The following is an 18,554-nucleotide window of genomic DNA, read 5'->3' as shown; positions in this document are numbered from 1 at the left end:
TCTTTTAGATGAAATTCTGGGGCTTGCAAAAACCCTAACTTCCTCAGATCATATCTCCGAAAATATACTGCAAAAATATCTGAAAGTCAAATGCGAGGTTCAGGCCGACTTCTTCTCAAATGTTTTTTTTTGTAGCTTCTTAAACTTCATAGCGAAAAAGTTATAAAAAAATTCCATGATGACCTATTTTTGGCAGCGAAACCCTAGAATCCACAACTCTGATACCAAATGTTATGAAACTAGCTCACAAAAAGATAGAAAAGATAGATAAATGCCTTAGAAATAAGCCTCTTGGAGGGGGAAACCTCCTTTACATTACACAAATGAACAATGCTTGGATGATACAAATGAAAAGACTTCCTCTATATATACAAGAGTCTAAGGGGTCATAATATAATCAGAGCTGACATAACAATAATAATGTAAGGGCACAATAATAACAATAGTGGGCTTCTATGGGGCACAATAATAACAATATGGGGATTACATGGGCACAACAATATAATAAGGGGGTTGTACTAATAACAATAAGGGGTTACACTAGTAGTATAGGGACCTAACACCTACCAACAATGGAAGCATTACATTTTGGGGAAGGAAACAATCATCCACACAGACCACCGACCCATGCAGTTCATACAGACGCTAGGGAAGTTGTTGAATGATCGCCATTAGAAGGGGTCCACATACCTACAATAGTTCCAATTGATTATCAAGTAAAATAAGGGCAGCACCAATAATATTGTAGACTACCTCAGCTGACCACTAATCACGACGTTAAGCACCATGCTCCACTCTTGTGGGCACGAGCCTACAAGCCTCCTGATTGGCCACTTCTCTACAAAAACAACCCTAAATTCAGCCAGATATACCACACGCTCTTGGAGGGTCAGCAAGTTACAAATTTTCACCTCCAGGATGCACTTTTATGCTACTTGGGACAACTTTTCATTCCTTCAAGAAAGCATGCCAAGATGATTTGGGAAGCACATTAAAGTCGGGTCACTGGGAATTTGCAGTCGAAAAAATAGTGGCATCACTGCATAAGTATTTTTATTAGTCTAATCTACAACAGGATGTCGGGAGGTACATCAGATCAGCACTACCTGTGCCATTGCCAAACCAACCATCAAGAAGCAAGGCCTCTATACTCCTCTACCTAACCCTGGTCGACCATGGGAATCCATCTCCATGGATTACATGTTCGACCTTCCTTCTACTAAGCATGGAAACAAGTGTGTTTTGTGGTCGTCAGCAGATTCTTGAAGATGACCATTATGGCAGCTTGCAAGAAGAATATCACAACAGAAGCCATTGCTAAACTCTTCTCTGAAAGAGTGTGAGTACACTTTGGGATCCCATACTATATCATCTCATGTCGGGACAACCGGTTTCTCAATATGTTTTGGTCGAGTCTCTGGTCGATGCTGGACAACAAGCTCACCAAGTCCACAACTTTCCATCCCTAAACTGATGGCCAGATAGAGGTCATCAACAAGATGATCATACACATTATGCACATGTACAAGTCAAAGCATCCATGCACATAGGATTAGAGCCTCCCTTATGTCCAGCATAGTTATAATCGGGCTCTCCATAGCTCGAGTGGCCACAACCCTTTTTAGGTGGGCTTGGGATTCCGGCCATTATGTCCCTTTGGTGTCGCTATACCAGTTGAAGTTTCTCAGGTAGATTCGGCTCATGTCCAGTCTGAGGCTGACAAGGAAAACAAATTCATTGAGAACATTCATCACCTCTACCAATAGTTCCATGAAATATTGGACGAAGTCAACGTTAAGTACAAGCAGCGGCATGATTAGCATCGGGTGCCACACAAGTTCTAGGTGGGTGACAAAATTTGGCTACATTTGGAGAAGGAGCTCCTCACTGGGCCCCACCACACGATTTACCTGCTCTAATATGGGCCATGCACCATCACCAAGAAAATAGGGGAAAATTCATTCAAGCTCAGTATTCCACCATTCCTTGGTCTACACCCAGTGTTCAATGTGGATTGCCTTCGACCCTACTTTCCACCATTGTTGGACACATCTAACATTGCAGAACAACTCACACCAACAGAGTTAAACACAGACTGCATTGAACAAGCCACAACTAATCGGATCATGGACACACAAATCAAGAACAACCGAAAGCAAAGGATCCAACTATATCAAGTTGTCAAAGCAGGCCAACTCCTCCACTAGGGCAAGTGGCTCACCAGGTACCAAGTTCAGCAGAAGTTTCCTCATCTCATGGAGGAACTCAACATAATGGGGACCATTGATTCTTAAAGGGGGAGGAATGATCCATGTGGATATTGGTGGTCACCCTCCTATTGGACGTGGACCCCAACATTGTCTCTTTGAGTTTTTTAGTTTCGCTAATTGTAGCACAATTTACTATTTTCGATAGTTTTGTGGATCTTGATCTTCCGAAGTCATTTTCATACCCTAAATGATGTATTTTGGGAAAATTGGGGCCAACAATAATAATTCACAAACGTTTCTTGGTTAGACATTGTACTCCTCGGATAGATATTTCTAACAAGGTATTGTGTGCGTCAAACGAAGATCGTATGCCAAAGTTACAACCCCGGGAAGTTGATGTACCAATTTACCCAAATGAGGAACATAGTTTTCGTGCTTCATCTCCTAGGGTTAAGTTTTTGGATGTTTAGGGTTTTCCATTATTTCTTAATAATAAATAGGCCTTCAAGCCTTATTGTAACACAGTTCAAAGGCATGTAGCAGCCACATCTCTTCTCAGAGATAAGCTACCATCACTCGAGCTAGTTTATTTCCATTTTGTATGTAAGCATATTTTAGTTCTTTGATATTAACGGAATGAAGTTTTATTTCTGCTGCATCTTTTTGTTTATGGTTGTATCTTGAATTTGTTGTGTTCTTATTTAAATTCACATCATGCATCTATTTTTTTTTTATTTGTTGTATTGTCATGGGTTTTTGCAGGTTTGACAGTGGTTTCAGCCTTGCCCTTCTATTTCCTAAATATCCATGGTGTGACGAGATTCATTATTGGTTAATATTTGGAGTTTCGAAAGGTTATAGATCCGGGTGAGGTGGTCTCAGGAAAATTACCAAGGGTTGGAGGTGGAGATGGTTTTCTCTGGGAAGCCCTCAACAGGTGGGTGGATACAAGAACATTCCTCTAAGGATGGTGAAGTAATTTTGAGCCATCCAAGATTCATTTGATTTTGTGATCTCGAGACCAATTTAGGTGAGATCATAGTAGCTAGAGGGTGGAGGTGATTTAACCTTCAAATACCCTATTTTCTTATGTCTTGGTTTATCCCATGAGATCCCATATTCATGCTTGGAATATGGCACGAGGGTGATTAGATCAAAGAAATATTTGGTTCAACCTAATCTATGGTTTGGTGGTGTGTGGAAGTCCCTATCTTGGTAGCCTTTTGCATATGTTACTATAAACCATTTCCTTATTATGATTTATGAGCATATGTTTTAGTTATTCAGTGATATTATGGTATATTTTTCATGGCTTCTATTCAGGTTATATGTTGGTTATAAACATGGTTTTATGATGTCTTCTAACTATGGCTTTTGTTCATGAATTAATAAGTATTTTAATGGTTGATGAATGCATGGGCTAACATATGTTATGGCAACTAATTAGAGGGGGCACAGGTCCTTCTTATTGATTCTCAGATGAGGAATAATAGTTTATGATCAGATATGGATTCAAGACCTATAAATCATACGTTTAGCATATTGTTGGGAGCAGGATCCCCCAAGGGCAGTTTTGGGGCTAAAAGCCCATGTTTAATTCAAGTTTTTGTAATATTATTGTAAAGATTCCACATTTTGTGGTTGCAGATCGTGAAGATATTATGTGTCACAAAGGGTATTCTATCCTTAGTTTTGTAAAGTAAAGTCGGCTGTAAGAGATCTACCCATGGTCCGCGGACTATGGGATTGTATAAAAAGAGCTAAGCTCTAATTAGTTAAGAGAAAAACATGAGGAAGAGAGTCATAGCTTAGAGAAAGAAGTCTAAGTCTTGGGTTATAGCGTAGGTAGAGGTTCTGCCGCTGAGTGTGCAAAGGCCTAGGGTAGAAGTCCGCAGCTTAGTGCGCAGACTCCTGCAGCTGTGTGCGTAGGGTGAACAAAGTCTGTAATACTTGGATGATATTAATAAAAGGTTATTCTGCATTTTTTGTGTATTTGTTATGTTGATGGGCTTGGATATTTGTGTATATGAAGTTCCTTTACTATGCTTATATGTTGCACAAATGAATGCGATTACATTGAATAATTGAATGGAATCACAAATATCTGATTACGTGGTGATAACTTTAAGTATTTCAGTAGATAAGCAAATCACTTAGGATAATTGAGGGATCTGCACGGAACGCTGCTGCAACAGTGCGAAAGTACCTAAACTATAGGTTAGAGCTGCGCGAAGGTCGATCATGTACTTTCGCGAAGGTATTGAAAGCCAGAACAAAGGGTTTGTCTTAAAAGCCCTAGAGCGAGATCACCTATGTGAAGGCAGGGATAAAAGAGATCAAATGAGATCACAACCATCTCAAGGATGCGGAAACTAGGTTCCAGCATCCCCCCATATTGCTTCAGGTGAGACTTTGGTCCACGCTCCATGGGCTGATGTCGAAAGGGATAGTAGTGTAGGGATTTGTTTGGCTAATTAACGCTGAACTTGGGTCAGGCCCCCTTCAAGCCAACAAATGGTTCTGTTGCCAAGACCAAAATCTGCACAAGAGATGTGTGATGTCATATCACTGGAATCCAACTAAGAAGGAGATTGGAGACTGGTTGGATAGAAAGATCCATGAATTTGAGGCACAAGAGAATAGAAACCCGTGACTATCAAAAGAACAATGGTTGAACCGATACATGTATACATAGATCTGCAAAATCTTTTTCTATTGTTTCCCTATTGAGCTATATGAGTGAATCACGAAGCTAGCAGATAGCCAAGGAAGGTGGAAACTTGATGGTCCTATTGTGTGGACCCCAGATCTAGTGCGAAACTTGGAAGCATCCAAGGATAAGATCGCCCATGCTGTCGATCATTAGCTCGATCACTTCATAGGAGGATTTGTGACTAAATTCATAGTCGACACCTCAGTCGGCTATAGCGAGGCGGAGCGATGCTTTTTCAAAGGACTGCAAGGTAAGTACATAAAATATTTGAATACTTGGATTAAAATGTTGTTGTGCAAAAAACGAGTTATGCAACTACCTTGATGTTCAAGACTATGCGAAGCAGAAAGATTTATAGAAACAAAGGAAATAAGGGTCCAAAGTATAGCCCCTTGATCTCACCTCCGCAAAGGGATGAAGAAGGGATAGCAAAGGTTTCTCCGTGAAGCACTCTTCAGTTAATAAGACAAGGATTCCCGTGAATACTACCTATACCCACACCATCTCTGACTTCACCGCCATCACGTCCAACTTCACCCGTACCACCTCCACCTCCACTGTGGTTCAGTGTGGAAAGTATAATGAAATTGCCTTTGTTCAAAGGCTTGGGAAATGAGGGCCCAGACCAATTCTAGTTCATTGTGAGGGTTGTGTGGGAAGCTCAACGTGTTAAAGATGATCACATAAAGAAGGCGACATTGGTTATTGCTCTGCAAGATCGCGCGCTAACCTAGTATATTAAGTAATCTAATGATAACCTGAATGATGGAGTAGCAGACATTCAGGCAGCATTGAATAGGGAATTTAGCAGGCCGAAATCTGAGGTGAAGTCGATTGTGGGATTCAAAAAGATCATGATGCGACTAGACAAGACACCTTCGGAACTATATCAGAGGTTGAAATATACAATCCGCGAAGCCAACATGAATTTGACAGATGGACAACATCGCGAGTGGTTTCTAGCTTAGCTACTACCACAATTAAGGAGTGCGCTATTGCAATAGAAGATAACAACTCAGGCAGAGGCCTTGGAGATTTCCATGAGACTACATGAGACTCTGATGCAAGATCCTAATCTCGGAGTTCAACAGATCCATGCATAGCTAAAGAATCTATGCCTTGAGATGCAAGGTCTAAAGCAGGACAGAACGATTCGACGAGAGGTATGCGAGGAAGTATGGTGCTTGAAATGAAAGAGTCAGGGTCACGAAAAAGACCATTTTCCGGTATTTGTGAATTACCTTGTAGGGGGAGGACTGATGCCTTTAAGGCTGAAAGATCAAGAAGGACCTAGCGTGGGATATCTGTCAAGTAGCCAGAAAGCATGCCACAGATAACTGTCACTTGCTACAGAAGTATGTACAAGCACCGCAACAACTATTTTGCAACTTTTGTAGCTCAGTAGGACATGATGAGCATACTTGCAGGAGCTATGAATTGATGATGGATAGAACTCCCGCCTATAAGGTTAAGGCCAAAACGTGGCCCCTTGACCAGAATGTAGGGATGGTGCGGACAAGATTTCAGGGGCACGGGCAAGGCCGAGGTCGAGGAGGACCTGGTAAAGGTCATAGAAAGTTGATTTGCTACAATTGTGGAGGTCCAAGACATTATGCCCGTGATTGCACTAATCCAACACGTTCGTCATGCAAGTATTGCATGCTGTTTGATCATGAAATAGAAGATTGTCCTACATTGATAGATAGGATACATAACAAAGGGGTGCTACCACGTCCACCAACTTAGAACCTACAGATGATGAGATTTGAGTCGTGTGAGGAAGATCCAAACGTAAATATAATACTCAAAAGTGGAATTGTCACAGGAGATGACAAGGGTAAATAGCTAGAAGATAGTACATGAGTTCGCAAAGCCCTGGGGAAAGAGGTTGAGTTTGATTTGGAGTGCGCTCGTGAAGCCTTCAAGGAAGCTAAGAAAAGCTTCCCCGAGGCCTCCACCTCAGGAAGCAAGGATAAGCCTGAGTCGGAGATGGACCCCTTTATGCTCACAACTTTCCTGGAAACCTATATGAAGTTGTTGCACGATAGTAAGGTTGTGAAAGAGCTACAAGAACTCATCAATAGATGCGTTGGAACCACGCTAGGTGAGCGGCACGTAGTATGAAATATTGGCAATCATAAAACAAGGATGGGACGAGAGTGTTGAAAATGGCAACAAGAAATGCTAAAAATAGAAGTTCTAAAAATAGCACTGCTAAAAAAAGCAGTTTGGGTACCAGTGCTGGATTAGGAAACAGGGAATGAAAAATGGGAGTGCTAAAAATAGAAGTTCTATTTTTAGCAGTTCAGTGTGGATTCCTATTTTAGTCAGTCCCTGGACTAGAAATATGAATTAAAATTCGAATTTGATATTAACAACAGTTTGTAAATTAATTAATTAATTCAGTTTGAGTTAATTAGTTAAGGAAAATCAAACTCGAAGTCTTTGTGAGAACATGCAATAGTTTCTCCACTGATTGGGAAATGTGTCCTTGATTTGCTCCACTGATTGAGGAATTAAGGATGAGTTCTATATTGAGAGGATCAGTTGACTTAGTTTAACTTAGTCAAGTCCAGCTATATTAATTTAACAAGTTGTTAAATTAATGAGACTAGTTTGTTGATGCTTGCATGCATGTGACAACTATTATTTTCTCATGGATAACTGATGCATGGCAGTTCAGACAGAGACCCAGTTGAGATCAGATGAGGGACCGTGTACTATCAGATGCTAGGATATTTCTAGTGAATATGCCTTGCATGTAGGAGGAACTTGAGTCCTCAAGGATTACGTAGTTGGACCTAAGGTTGGCAGCCGATATGACTGGGGCCAGTTCCCACATGTTATGTAATTGGACCCCAATAAAAATTGCGCAAGGAAATAGGGGATTGGAGGACTTGTTGCCTATATACTGAGGCCTAGGTAGTCTATGATCTACATCATCAGAGTACAAAGAGAGTAGGATAGCTTTTGAGCTGATTCTTTTTGTATGTTGTTGAGGATTTCTACTTGATTGATAATACAGAGATGGGGTTTTAGGCTGGTGCTTTTCCTGGATAAATTCTTTTGTGTTATGTTTGATTACTTCTCATTATCAGTTATATGTGTTCATGCTTGATGTTGCTGATGGTTGATTAGCTTCCGCTAAGTTTATGGTAGATGTAGATCTAGTATTATGCTTTAGTACATTGCATATATCATTTGGATCTGCTGGTGAACTTTCTACATGATATCAGTGAGCTAGTTGATTTGTAGAGAAAATTATACATGGTATCAAAGCATAGGTGATCAAGGAAGAACAGTATACTAGAAGGGAGAAGTTGAAGTTTTTGGTTTTTGAATATTGAATTGAGTTCTTATCACATCTATTTCACCGATGGCGTTCTATGGTTTGAGACTCGAATATGCCATTGATGGCAGTTCAAATTATATAGCCTGGAAGGATCGCATGGAGGCAGTGTTAGAGGATAACAGGGTGAAGGACTTCAATGATCAAGAAGTCCCCAAGCCCTCAAGATCTAATGCCCAAGAGTTGGCGGAATGGACGAAGTGTGTGGCTAGAGCTAGGAGAATCATCTTGGAGGGAGTTCGAGATCACATTGTCTCGAGCCTCCATGGGAAGGAGACTCCATTTACGATGTGGAAAACATTGAAATATCTTTATCAGAATAGTAGTGATTAGAGGAAGCTAGCATTGAATGAAAAGCTTTGAAAGATCAAGTGTGAAAGTGGGGACACGATCTCTATGTATTTTAACAAGCTCACCTCATGCAAGGATGAGCTTGCAAGTGTAGGGGTCATGACAGCTGATGATGACATGGTGAGTCTTACACTCCTCGAACTTCCTAAGAGCTGGAATAGCTACCAAGACTTGGTTAATGGAAGAGAGAAATTGCCAGATTGGGAATTACTATGGTCGGATTTGATGTAGGAGGAGATCAGATGGAGCACCAGAGATGGTTCTTCATCCATGCAGGATGAAGAGAACTGTGCCTTAGCAAGTAAGGTGAAGAAGGGGAAGGAGAAGGTTTCTCTTTCCAAATCCAGTTCTTCCCATGATGGGAAGAAGGTTTACAAATCGAAAGTACGATGCTTTCGTTGTCATGAGGTGGGCCATTTTGTTACAAATTGTCCACTGAGGAAATTTAAGAAGGGATCCAGGGAAGGATCTGAAGGTGAGGCACTTGCTTCACAGTTCGAGTTGGATTTCACACTCTTTGTATGCATGATTTCATCCTTGGTGGGAAGTGGTTGGTTTCTTGATAGTGGAGCTTCTTTCCACATGACCGAAGACAAGAGTTTGTTTAGTACTTTGGAGGAGAAATATCTCCAGATACTCATATCGACAGGTAATGATGAAAAGTATAGTGTCTCAGGTGTAGGCATGGTTATTTTTCAGAGGGAGAATGGAGCTTGCCTTACCTTGACAGATGTCAAGTATGTACCAGGACTGAAGAGAAACTTGGTGTCTGTTATCACTCAGGTTGTCCTTAAGCTCTGGAAAAGGATACGACCGAGGTAACCATAGACCAACTTTGGACTGCAGGTTCTAGCCAACCTGCAATTAGAGAGGGCTCTCTCTTTTATATTTAGCTTTGTTGAAGAGGATTTTAGGCTAGGTTTTGAGTTCAGAGGGTTTTTGTTTTGTTTTTGGTAGGAAAATTGATGTCTTCAGACAGAGAGGCAAGGCATAGGCTGGGAGTTTCAAACCATTGGAAGTGGAGTCGAGGAGGAGAACTGCTGGTGCACTTCTTCAGTCACAGGAGAGGGAAAGTGGAGCCAGATAGCTGCGCATGAAACAATATTTCATGTTTAAGTGATGGAAAGAATGCTAAGTAATGAGAGGCAGTTAAGAATCTCTTAATCAGCTTAACAGATGGGGGTAACAGAGCTCTACCTAGGGGCAGTAAAGAATCCCTAGATAATTGGCTAGCACAGGTGAATCGGGGTAAATATGAGCCCAGGGGAATTCACATTCATAACCAATTCATTCAGAGGAAAACATAAAGAAACAGTAGAAATTGAGCATAGAGTGTACTTAAACAAATTCTAAGCTATTCTTTATTTCTGCTATCTAGATAGTGGTAAACAATAAACAGAGGTAAGATGCACTTATTGCTTCAGACTGCAGCACAAGAATTCCATCTTCATATCTCCAAAAACATTCATTTACAATAGGCAGTTTGCTCTCCAAGCTTTCAGCAATATTTGATTATAGAAAAACCCAAGTATACAAGGCGAGTCTCTAGTGAAAATTCTCAATTTTCCAACCCTTGTAACAATGTAGAGGGCGGTATATATAGGGAAAAACTCTCTACAACTGCTTTTATTACAACTTGACCTAAACAGGTCTGAAATAAAGATGATTACTGTGGGGTCGTTAATATGCCATGATTATTGTCACTTGTGAACGTTTATTCCACCCATTTCCACCATTCTTCATCATGTCATTTATTATAATTTATCATTTAAATCCATTTTATAAATGATTTATGCTCTCATGGATGAATATTATTTATTCTCTTTTATTTTTAATAAATTGATTACTATGCATTATTTTACCAATGATAGTTCTAATAAGTTGGTTGTAACCTTATCTACCATTTTTAGCCTCCAAAGTAACTTCCAGATTGAAGATTTGATTTTTAAATCAGCCAACTCAGAAATTCGCTGGTTTAAGGAGTGACAGTTTTGCGGTTAAGATTCTGAGCAAATGAAGACGAATTTGGAAAATCTGGAACATGGGTTTTGTCCAGAACGGGCCCAATTATCTTCATAAAGAACAGTTTGCCCAAATTCGGCTTGTACAGGGACAAACGTAGGGTTCTTTGAGCACGATTTTCTGAGATTTGCTGTTGCGGCCGCCCTCCAAATCTTAGCTGCAAACCTAAATCCGCCTTGTTCTTGTTGATCAATGGGTTAGAATCAACCTAAATTTGTAAGAGAAATCATGATTTTAATTATCCATGCTCTGATCTTCTTTATTTAAATGGAACCCAAGATCAGAGACGGAGGGAGAGAACGACTGTTTTTATAATTCTAAGTTTCAGAACCAATGGGGATCATGGAGTCTAGCTGAGATCTGATTTTGTATACTTCTGTAATGCAATCAATATAAAGGATTTGGTGTTCAATTCGTCCCTGCATCTGAAGTAAGTTACGGCGGTGCCATTGGAAGCTACGGGCCCGGCTCCAACGGACACTTGCCGTTGTATTGTATCATACGGTGATTTGCGTGGTTTGCTATCTTCATTGTTCAGTAATCTGATGCACGAATGCTATGTGATCATTAATTCATTAATGTTTCTTTCTGAATTCCTTGTGGTGATTCTGCATTATATTATTAATTCTTTTCCAGAATTGATTGCATGGTATCCATCTGAATCGGGTATTTCTATTACAGAGCTTTTGTATTAAACGTTACCATCACAAGATTTATTTGAAGTTATGATTATTGGAATCCGGAAGTAATGTTGTATTTGGAAACATAGTTCTTATCTCAGATTACTATCTTAGTGTGTTGAATGTACATATGATTGTTGTTCTATTAGTGTGTTTTGTATATATGATAACTGTTGTTCCATAATTCATTTGTAAATATCGTCTCATAAAGTAAAGTTCATTGGAATTGCTTTTGCCGATTGTTATTTGATTGCGGAATGAGAGTTCAGTTTTAACTCGCGAGATTTAGTTCTTTTAATTGTTGTTTCATTTACTGCTTTCCATTTCGTTTCATGCTGCTTTTTGCCATTCCTTTTTACTTGCATTTACTGTTTTAGTGTGGGAGGAGGATCAAGGCTGTCGTGAGACACAGCAGACGCTATTATGCTCCCAGATCCATGATCCATACTCTAATTCCTTTTTCCTTCATCAATTTCTAGAGGACTGAGTTATTGCTACCATATCCTCGATTGATGGTTATTTGAATGAATGATTTAGTTTAGAACATTTTAGTTTCTTGCTTTAGATTTTGTTTCAAGCATTCATTTACTTTTGGGTTTTAAGCACTATATTGCAAAACATTACTCTTAAGTAAATAGCCGCCTCAGACAGAGTACACTCTTGAAATAAAAAGTCGTCCCTGGTTGATAATTAATGTGAGGTAATTAGGAGTTCACAAGACACCTTTTTCTCGCTCCACAATTACTTGACCTAATCCTATCCAGAAATAAATGCAAAAAATATCTCTGGCTGCGCTCAGGGCTGCCTTATCAAAATTGAGTAAATGATGTAGTCCTTGGCGGCTTGGTGCAGTGTTTTCTGCAATAAATGTGTATGGGTTTCTACTTCTTTGCTGTCGGTCTGCATTTAAAGCTTTAACTATGATTTGAGAGCAAGGATGGGCTTACGACTCTTGATTTGAATTTCTGGGGGGCTCATCAATGTTCAGGTGCTTCGAGCCCCTAAAAAATCTTAACTGATACTCTTTGGCTCTTCTTCTTCCTTTGGTACTCTTTGACAATAAATTGGGCCACTATTTTCCTTTGCTGTGGGTCTAATCACAAATAAATGGCCGTTGTTCGGCCTCTCCTTCCTCTAGAACTGTCTTCTGCTCCTTTCGGCAAGCTTTGCGAAGAAAAATGGGTCATTCGACACCTTTCGGGCTTCCTGGGGGTTGCAAAATGAAAAGATTCCCAATTTCGGCCTAAAAAATCTAGCGATGAGCAATTTGTGCGATGTGTAAATCACTCATCAAAAACTACCTCAGTAACTGATTCCGGGGTTCCGAAGTACGATTTTTTCTCCTTTGCACCAAAAAATTGATGATGACGTTAACATGACGTCAGCAATGGGACCTCGTACGGCGGGTGACGTCAGCGATGATTTCAGCATGATGACGTGGCGGGATGACGTCAGCATGATGACATCATTACGTAAAGAAGGTGACGTGGCAGGTACGGTGGCTCTGATGATGTGGCAGGACACGTGGTAGGTGACTCGGTGGTACAGTGGCAGGAGGCCATGCAGGCGGGTGACGTGTAATGTTGACTGGGGAGGGAGGTGACGCAGGCGGGTGACGTCACAAGGGAAATGGCAGTAAGCGGTTTTGGGCGCACCGCCTTAGCACTTGGGTGGTTTTGGAGGGAGGGGCTCCGCCACACCCGAGAGCGTGACGCGTGGCGAGAGTACGGTGGTGATACCGCCCATCTCCCGGACGCTAAGCTTCGGGCGGTTCGAGGATGGGAAGGCCCGTCAGCCGTAGATCTGCGGGGCTGACGATCCAACGACTGGCGGCGATGGTGAGGCGGCGGGGGTATACGGGCAGGGAATATCCAAGGAATATTCTGATTTTAATATTTGCGCGCGGGGGTTTAGACTTAGGGAAAGGGGTTTTATGGGTTTAAAATGAGCGCGGTTAATGTATTTACAGTTGGGGCTTAGGGATAAGGGGTCAAACATGGTTTTTTGCAAGCGGGTTTAACAATTTATGCCCGAAACTTAGGATAAGGGGGCAAAAAGTGGGTTTTTTTAGGGTTGTAGGGCTAGGGAAGAGGCTGTTAGCATGACCAGGTGTTATCTAACTCCTGTTATGACTTGGATGGGCTAAAAACAACCCCAGGTGGACCATTTTTTCCCGGACTTATAAAAATATGGCTATATTGCCAGGGAGGGGATATTTTACATAGGGGGATTTTTATATGCAAAGTTTTAGTAGGGGAAGGGGGAAAACTGATAGGGAGTTATATACTAGAGTTAGTAGTTAATATGGAGATGATAAGCAGGCACCAAGGTTAGGGACCTTGGGCTAATTTTGGGGAAAAAAATTTGAAAAAGAGATAAAATCCTTGACTGAAGCAGATCTTCACCAAGGAAATCTGATGCAGAGGATGATGGAACTAAGAGGAATCAAGAAGTTCTTGACCTATTTGGGGAAATTAGTAAGCGACTTAGGGAATTAGAAGAAGGGGGAGTTAGTGATATCCACCTTTGAGCTCCTTTGAATGAAAACTGCCTACACTGTGATCCGAAAAAATATACACTTAGTAACAAAAAATTGATCATAAGTCATCTTTCTGCAACCTCTCAGCTACCTACCCAGGCTACTCACCTAACATTTTTTCTTCTTTTTTTTGGTTTGGGTGCACTTAGACTTGCAGACCCAGATTTACAATTTTTCTTTTTAATGTTTCCTATCTAGCTCTACACTTATTTCTGCCAGGGCCCAGATTAAACAGTTGGGTCCCTTTGATTCTCTACCTATCTACAAATCTTCCAAGATTAAACTGTTTGGATAGACACATTTCTCTATATTCTAAAACAGGAAATTGAAACCTAGGAAGGCCAAGATTAGATTGTTTGGACCTTCCTTAAATGAAAACTCTTCAAAACTGGAACAACTCATCAAAATTGGAATCAACAGTGGCATTTGGACTAGAACACTTCATGGCTTTCTTCTTTGGCTTCTTCTGGAAATATGGAACATTGCAGCTTGCAAAGTATGACATATTTGGCATGTAAAAATGTCAATCATGAAAGATGAAGCCCTGTTGCAACAGGAGGCTAATAGTGGCTCCACTTGGGGATGGCTTTTCCTTGTGAAAAGCCAAGATAGCAGGTCAGACTGCCTTGATCTTCTGTTTGTTGCTGTAGACTGGAAACATTTGTTCTGGCTGCTAAAAATATAAAATTTGAACTATGAACAACCTCCTCCTCAACTGAATTACTGTGAACTGCACAGCATCACCTGCTTTCTTCTGCGTGCTTGATAATTATGCACAATGACTGCAAATAGTTCTTTTCTACAGTGAATTGCTTGTAATATGACAGTCTTCCTTTTACTGTTTTGCTGAAATTGGTGCAGAGACAAAGGCTTTAAAACTGGAACACTTGTTTTGGCTGTGCCTTCCCAAATTTACTGTTGCTTCTTAAACAGTCGGTCTGTTTATACAAAATAAAAAAAGAGTGCTGATATATACAAATAAGACTGTACAAAGATATATACAAAACTACATTCTGTCCCCTAAAAGGGATCATGGTAATGTTTCAGCATACGGCCATTGACAGGGCCTTCTTCTACAGAAAAATCCTCTATAGATCTGAGAAAATAAGTGTTATTTCCCTGAACAACAGAAATAACCAATGGACCTCTCCATAGAAAATCAAACTTGGCATGTTTGCCCTTGTCTTCCCTTCTTGAGTCCCATCTTAGAAATTTGTCACCAACATTGAAATCCTCGGCCTTAGCTCTCTTATCCAACATCTTTTTAAGTTTTTCCTGCAAAATTTGTGTTCTGTCATAAACCTGTCCTCTGGTTTGCTAAAGATGAATGGTCTGATTGATTCTTCTCTGAATGTCATTTGGTTCAGCCTGAATCTCTTGTAACAGTTTGATGGTAGGAATGCCCAGGGATGAAGGAAATCTAGCCTCCATGCCATATACTAACTCATAAGGGCTCATCCCAATTGATCTTTTGCTTGAAAGCCTATCTTCCCAAAGGGCATTTACCATTTTTTTGTGCTAGTTCTTCTTGTTTTCTTCCAGCACTTTCTTTATGATGTTGATGAGGCTTTTGTTAGATGATTCAGCCAAGCCATTACCCTGAGGGTAATAGGCTGTGGAGTGGCCCAAGGTAATATGAAATCTATGGCAGAAATTGATCATTTTTTTGGACTTAAAGGCAACGACATTGTCAGTGATGATTTTCTCAGGGCAGCCAAATCTGGAAAGGATATTGCACTCAAGGAATTGGATAATGATGGTGTCATTGGCTTCTTTATAGGGAATGGCTTCAAACCACTTAGTGAAATAGTCTGTGGCTGTTAGGATCCATTTGTGCTGGCCTGAGGAAAAGGGATGGATTTCTCCAATGAAGTCAAGACCCCATTGTTGAAACGGTTGTTCGGTTGAGATGGGTTTAAGGGGTAGGCGTAACAGCTTTCTCTTGCCCTCAAAAATTTGGCATTTGTGACATGACATGGAAAACTTCTTTACATTTGCAAAAAGAGAGGGCCAATAGAAACCAACCCTTAAAATTTTATCAGCAGTGGAATTCCAATATAGATGTCCTCCACAGTCACCTACATGGAATTCTTTCATGACATTGTTAGTTCCATTCTGTTATATACCTAGGGGGGATAATATGGGGTACCAAGGGAGGTACCCAAGGTAATAATGTAATAATGGGATGGGCCATAGTAATAAATAAGGTGGTTAACCCATGTCATGTAAGGGACCACAAGTAGTTAATAATAATGTAATGGGCCCATGGTATTAGTTGATGGTATGAGGAAACCATGGTAATGATGCATGGTATTGTATGTATGAGGCCTATATAAAGACTAGAGACTCCACATATGAAGATGAAGAGAAGTATTCTTGTATGAACAAGCATATGGCTTGTGGAGTGTTCTCCTTCCTTAAGGAGTGAATGTATGGTGTTGCCCTACCTTAAGGGTTTGATAATAAAGAAGCATTTCTATCTATTTCTCTCTTATTGTTTATGGGTTTATTGCTGTTATCATCTTATTTCTGGGTTATTTGCATTATCTTATGTTTTTATATCAAATCTATGGTATTTTCGGGTTAGATCTACAACAATTGGTATCAGAGCTATTTCATATTAGATCTACAACAAGTGGTATCAGAGCTACAACAAGTGGTATCAGAGCATTTTCTTGGGCACAAAAGTGGAGATGGGATAATATGGGGTACCAAGGGAGGTACCCAAGGTAATAATGTAATAATGGGATGGGCCATAGTAATAAATAAGGTGGTTAACCCATGTCATGTAAGGGACCACAAGTAGTTAATAATAATGTAATGGGCCCGTGGTATTAGTTGATGGTATGAGGAAACCATGGTAATGATGCATGGTATTGTATGTATGAGGCCTATATAAAGGCTAGAGACTCCACATATGAAGATGAAGAGAAGTATTCTTGTATGAACAAACATATGGCTTGTGGAGTGTTCTACTTCCTTAAGGAGTGAATGTATGGTGTTGCCCTACCTTAAGGGTTTGATAATAAAGAAGCATTTCTATCTATTTCTCTCTTATTGTTTATGGGTTTATTGTTGTTATCATCTTATTTCTGGGTTATTTGCATTATCTTATGTTTTTATATCAAATCTATGGTATTTTTGGGTTAGATCTACAACAATTGGTATCAGAGCTATTTCATATTAGATCTACAACAAGTGGTATCAGAGCTACAACAAGTGGTATCAGAGCACTTTCTTGGGCACAAAAGTGGAGATTTTTTTTTATTATTTTGGCAGGGTTTCGGGGGCAGTGATTTTGCAGATCATATCTGTATGTTTTGGTGCTAGATCTGCTGAATCTAATTGAATATCTGTATTCTTTGGGAAAAAACACCCGATTTCAAAAAAAATATCGGTTGAATCGGAGTCCGGATGAAGGAGATATCACTGATCTAAAAATCAGTGGGGTTGTAGACAATTTTCAGGGCAGCGATTTTGCGGCGCAGATCTAGACGTCCTGGAACAATATCTGAAAAATCTAATTGCAGATCTGGAATCTTTGGGAAAAAATACTCAACTTAAAAAAAAAATCAGTCGAATCGGAGTCCGGATGAAGGAGATATCGCTGATTTAAAATCAGCTCTTTTTGCAGAAATTTTGGATGACGGCGGGAGAGTAGCAGCGCAGATCTGGAATTCTAGTGCCTGGATCATGATTTCTATCACATGGGTAGATGCAAAATGATTGCTCTATTTCTAAAAACAGGTCATAATAAGGATTCTGAGCAATATTGACGAAACTGTGACAATTACACATTTTCGCCAAGTAAGTGAATTTTTCCAAACCATTCATGGCTTCTAACAAGTATCTTTATTTTACAGGAAAATATGATGGTCCTACTATTGAAGAATACATAAAACAAAATAAGTGGGTATGGACAAACAATTGGAAATTGTGGGCAGTGCAGGATTTTAGAGATGAGGCGGCCACATGGTGGGGATTACTTAACCAAAAGAAGTGTTACAACCTGCCCGATGAAGAATTTGAAAAATTACTTTTAGACAGATGGTCTCATGCTAGAAAACAAAATAAGGAGAAACATATGGGGTTATTTCCTACTAGTATATCTTTATTGCAGGTTTAGGGATTCATTCAAAAGGAGAAGATCATTGTTTCTATCAATCCTAGTTGTAAACACAATTTTATCAGTGTTAATTTGGCAAAAAAATTGCAAGTCCCAGCAAAACAAATTGAACATACACAAGTTGATAATGAGGATGTTCAAGTGCACAAGGATTTGAAGATTTCTATGGATAAATATGTGTTGCATGGTGATTTTTATGCTTCAGAGATGGATAATATGGATGTTCTTTTGGGATATCCTTGGATGGAATCCGTGGGTACTATCAATATTAATGTGCAGAAGAAATTCCTGAAGCTATGGTATAAAAAGAAGAAAATTACATTACAGGATATTTCCATCCATAAACAGGTAGAGCACATGGAGGCTGAAGCAGTAGATGTTCAAGGGACTGACCTATCAGATGATGAGCCTTTGATGATCGACACTCAAACACAAACAGAGGCTACAGAAGAAAAGGTTACAAGGGATGATACATCAGAGGAGGGCTTAGTGGTTGAAGTCATATTGAAAAAGAAGACACCACAACAGGCACCACAGCAGGGTGAAGTCAAGCAAAAGCCATCG

This window comes from Pinus tabuliformis, chromosome 1_2, assembly GCF_031772625.1.
Source record: "Pinus tabuliformis cultivar Carrire ecotype Pingquan chromosome 1_2, CPIR1, whole genome shotgun sequence".
In the NCBI taxonomy this organism is placed as follows: Eukaryota; Viridiplantae; Streptophyta; class Pinopsida; order Pinales; family Pinaceae; genus Pinus; species Pinus tabuliformis.
This window is presented reverse-complemented; position numbering follows the sequence as displayed.